General features: G+C 32.7%; 1 pseudogene; it reads right to left on the reverse strand.

The window, feature by feature from the left end:
* Positions 1-1,266: 1,266 nt before the first annotated feature.
* The window catches only part of LOC104850873, a 180,188-nt pseudogene continuing 176,035 nt past the window's right edge, over positions 1,267-5,419 (reverse strand).

Raw genomic sequence — 5,419 nt, forward strand, 5'->3', positions numbered from 1 at the left:
CAATTAAGAATATTCTAAGCAGAACCCCAGGTGCACAAGAAATAATATCAAGCATCAAAGAATAAAATTCAGCACAGCAAAGGAAACCACTAATAGAGTGAAGAGAAAACCTACAGAGTGGGAACAAAAATTGTAAGTGTCTCCTCAAAGGACTAGTATCTTAAAGGTACAAAGAGCTAAAAAAATAGAACCTACAAAATAAAATATTCAATCCAAAAATGAGCAGCTGAAATGAAGGCACATCACAGAAGTATAAATATCCAATAAGTGCGTGACAAAATGGACAACATTATTGGCCAAAATGAAAATTTACACAATACTGAAATTCCATCTTATTTCAGAAAAAAAATGGCCATTATCAAGAAATCAAATAATAACAATGCTTCTGAGGCTGTGGGGGAAAATAAATACTTCTGCATTTTTGGTGCAAATGTAAGCTACTATAACAACTGTGAAAATCATTATGAAGAGTACTCAAAAAAGTAAAAATGGAAATTCCATTCAACCTCGCTATTCTCCTCATAGTCATCCTCCCAAAAGATTTAAGACATCATATTAGTGTGATATATGCACACCCACGTTACAGCAGCACTTCATAATAGCTAGATCTTGGCAGAAACTTATAGACCCATCAGCAAGTGAATGGATAAAGAAAATGTGTCATATATACACAATAGAGTACTACTTTGCCATAAAAAGCATAAATTGGAATAATTTGTAGGAAGATGTATCTTGAAATAATAATGTTAAATGAAATAATCCAGACATAGAAGCTTAGATGTCCCATAGTCTCTTCTATATGAAAACCCAAAGGACTAATTAATTAAGGAGCAAAATTAAAAGCAGATAATAGAAAACAGGGAAGTAAATATTTTCCAAATGGAGAAAAAGTGAAGGAGGGAAGAAGAAAGGGAAGTTAAAAAAAATAATTAAAATGTGTTATGTACAAGAACAGAATCCTCAGCGTGAATGCAGTCATTATACGAAAATTCTTTTAAAAATCAAAGTGGCAGATAAAATATAGACAACCTCACAAAATGCAAATACAATCCCATGACTTCACTTACAGTCATTAAACTTTTTTTAGAATAGTTTCTTGGGAAAAGTTTACAAATGACGCATTAATCTCTTCTTTTCTTTGTTTTCATTTCTCTTTTCAGGTCCAGTGGGCTTTATGGATCGTGCTGAAGAGCCAGGGCTCTCTAGGCCCCACCACCGATGCACTGGGCATGGGTCCACGCAAGGCCATGCCTGGGAGTGTCCCACTCAACTCGGGTGGATTACCTTGCCCACTGCCTTGGTGACGCCAGTGGACACAGCGATGATGTTCTGGGCAGCTCCTTGGCCATCAGATTCCCAGAGGCACCGTCCACAGTCTTGATGACCGTTTTGGCTCCATGGTGGTGAAGACACCAGTGGACTCCAGCGCGTACTTGTCAGCCTCGCCCGACTCGATGTTGGTGGGATCTCACTCCCACCCTTTCTGTCCAAGACCAGCTTCCCAGTCTCTGTCTTGACAGTGGCGTGGAACTTGCCGTGGGTGGAATCATACTGGATCGTGTAGACCAGTTAACTGAGGTCAACGAAGGATCCCTGATGGTCACAATACCACTTTGGCAGAGTGGAAATCAGACCTTGTGACCAGACGCCCAGCACAGCCGAATCCTTTTGCTCTGACCTTCACCGTCGTCCCGGACTGATGGTGCACTGGATGCTGCACCAGAGAGCGAGCTGGGGTTATTTTCAGATGAAACAAATTATCCACGATGCTCTGTTCTAGACATTGGTGGTGGTGGTGGTAGTAGGAGTGGTGTGTGTCTGTGTGTGTGTGTGTGTGTGTGTGTGTGTGTTCGTGTTATATTCTGAGCGATTTGTCTACAATAGACAAAATGTAAAATTTAAACCCCTACTGAAAAAGAATTATTGAGTCCAAGAAAACTTGCTGCTGTTTACATATGTAAAAGCAAAAACATTTTAAAGAAATCATCTTTCTAGGCATTTTTTTCAGTGTCTCATTGGTATGTCTAATTTAACTTTAATAAAATTTGTGTAAGATTTAATTTAGTGGAATATTTTTGAATGTGACTATAGAAATGTACAACAAAAACAAGATAAAATAGAATCATTGCTATGTTAATTTTGAGAAAATTCCTTAATAATTATTTCATTTAAACTAATGAAATAGAAAAACTGAGCAAATATATTATTTCAGAGTTAGAATTAAATTACTATATTGCTTGATGATATTCAAATTATTTTCAATTTATAGTCTCGTATATTTCAAAACAAAAGCACTCAGTATTCTTTGGAACTCCACATTTTGTTTTGCTCTTAAATTATGTTTTTGTTCTATCCAAATTTTGTAAATTATTTGCACATTTATAATGCAGTTATATAAATGGATGAGTTTTTCACTGTGATATAATCCTATTTATTTATTAGTACATATTTGTAGTACATAGTTTAAAAGGTACTTTTTTGTTTATTAGTACTGTGGATAAAGACTATAATCAAGCCATTGCTGGAGAAATATCTCTTTTTAAGTGAAAATAGTTACTTAATATTAACTTTCAAGATCTGATATTTTCTTGATTATGTTTTCACTTACAGTATATTTTTAAAAAACCAGTGCATATGTAAGGTACACAAAATAATGTTATGATATATATATGCATATATATGCATATATAAAAATATATAGCCACCGTTAATAGAGCAATTACTATAGTGAAGAAAGTTAACGTGTCTGTCATATCATAACTCATTTTTGTGGAATGATAAGACACAAATATAGTGCATTTTTATTAGCGTAGTCCTGTCTTTTTCACATTCTGTCTCTGGGCTTGTTGATCCCATATAGGGGTTTCTTTGTGATCTTTGATCTATGCATTTGCATTTTCCCCTTCTAGTCCTAGTTGCTGTTTCATTTTCTGTCTATGTTCAGATACTGACAATTTCAGAGAGAAATTTCTGGGAAAGGATCAATTTCTGAAGCAAGTTTAGAGTTTTCTGTGTCCTTGAAATGAAAAATGTGTACAATGTCTATTAGCCTTTTAAATAACAAGCCCAAGTAGTTATTTGGATATATAATTCCACATTAAAAGATGAAAGCCTGAGCTGGTTCAATTAATTTACTGCTCCTTGGGGGTGAACTAAAATGTAGAGGTTGTCTTTAAAACTTTAAAAGGTTAAATGGTATAATCTTGAAAACATTTCTTATTTAATTGCCAGAATTGGTTCATGTGTGAGGAATTAATTGTAAACTTTTTGGAGGGTAGGGAATTCAGCCTTGACACTGAGTGATTCTGTGCTTTTATCCTAATGTGTATCAGTGAAGCCACATTCTTTTACAATCCATCTCTCTTCGGTCTTTCCACCAGCATCACAGCTCAAAGAGGCTGTAGCTCTGTCTTCCTTTCTGTTCTGTGTTCTCTAGGCAGGCATATCGGGTGTGTTCCTTTGTCCGATCTTCACACCAGCTGGTGTCTTTACCTGGAATACCCTTTCCAGGGTTCTGCCTTCCATCAGTCTTGATTAAGCTGTGCTGAGATGCCGTCTTTCATTATTATATTTTTAAAAAACACCTTTTACCTCTTTCTATACCATCTTCTACGTCATCTTTATACCATCTCACCATTGATACATTAAATGTTTATTTAATATTTATTTGCCTTATAGAAAGTCACCTCCTTTTGTATTAGGTATCACCAGAGCCTACACAATACTTGGCTGACCCTAGTTGTTCTCTTTTTGGAGTATTATTAAATATATGTTAATTACTCATAGTGAGATCACTAATAGACCTAAATACACTTTGTAAAAATAAATTATTACATGTTCATGCCATATTCATTTAAATAAAATTTTATTAAAATAATGTTTATTACTAAAATCAGTTTTTCAATGTCAAGGATAGATTTATTTTCTGTGGAAAACAATTAGAAAAATAGAAACTCAGAATGGTAAAAAAAAAAACCCAACTTTATATTCATTTAAAGGGGTAATTGGCATAGAAATATTTACTAACATGCTTATTTATCTAAATGTTTGATTTTAATTTAGGGTTTGCCTTCTCAAGTACACCTTATTCTCTGAAGTGTTTTGGCTCCTAAAGCACATAGCCATCTTTTAATTTAATTCTGTCAAACCTGAATTTAAAAGTTAATATTTTTATATACTAATATTATAAATTATATTGTATACATTCTGATACAAAAATGTCTAGGAAACTAAAAAATACTGTAAGGTGGTGTGTCTGTTTAATGATATAGTACTGCTGCAAATTGTGATTCTCTTTTCTCTTGTGAGGAAAATAGATTTTCATGTACTCACTCAACTTCTCATTATTAAATTGTTTTTTTCCCACATAAATGCTTATTAACTTTTTGTCAAACATTTTTCACTATAAATTACTTTAGAAGAATCAGCTTCATATTTACTTTAAATCAAACTGGATTTTGTTTCCTAATATTAGTTTGAGAAAAAGAAATTATAAACTTGTCATGAAAGTATGAAATATATTGTATATTTGCTATATTAATTTTACCACTTGTTAAACTTTCTGGCAACTCCATTCTTTTCTCATCTACATTTTTCTCTATTGCATTTTTGTAAATAAACAAATACTATGATAACATAGGCTTTGAACAGAATGGTGGATGTTATCTATGTCTATGACACATTAAATGATGTGTTGGAGTTATCAAAGTATCTGTTCATTGTGGGATCAGCTTAATAAAATGATTTTTATTAGTTTTTAAATGTTTTGAACATTTCACCTTTGTAAAAATGTAGTGAATGTTTTGCTGGAACAAAACTCCAGCATGGCGTTGTTTTAAAGAATAACAGAGGAATCTCCGTTCTTGCATTTGCTCTACCTTGCCTACAATGCTAAGAAGAAGAAAAATAAAATTGATGAGTGCTTCACCAGGACACATTAATGCAACATGGTGTATTTCAGAAGGAATTTAAATGTGTTGACTCATTTTAACATTTGTTTTTACTGACATAGAGAACAAATTCTAAATGTAAAACACTCAAAAATAAATTGTTTCATTCTGTGTTATTTAAAAAAAACACTCCTTTTTTGAATAAAAATAAAAGGTCAAAAGCATTCTATTTTATTGTAGGACTATTTCTTTTAAAGTGAAAGATCGTTTAAGAAGTTTTTTTGATAACTTGACAAACATCTAAAAGAACTTCAATTTATTATCAAACTATATTTTCACAGTATGTCAATTTTTTCTTACCTATTAGGACTCATTTGACATGTTTTTTTATTTTTATAATACATGAAGTATTTGAGTTTTAGATCACTTTTGTGATGTTTTTAAATATCATAAATTTTAGAATTAGCTAAAAAATCTTATATTGCTAATGATTCTCTTCTGATATCTTACCAGCTACCAACTTTGAGGAT

This window comes from Fukomys damarensis, unplaced genomic scaffold, assembly GCF_012274545.1.
Source record: "Fukomys damarensis isolate Sample0158 unplaced genomic scaffold, DMR_v1.0_HiC HiC_scaffold_11, whole genome shotgun sequence".
Classification (NCBI taxonomy): Eukaryota; Metazoa; Chordata; class Mammalia; order Rodentia; family Bathyergidae; genus Fukomys; species Fukomys damarensis.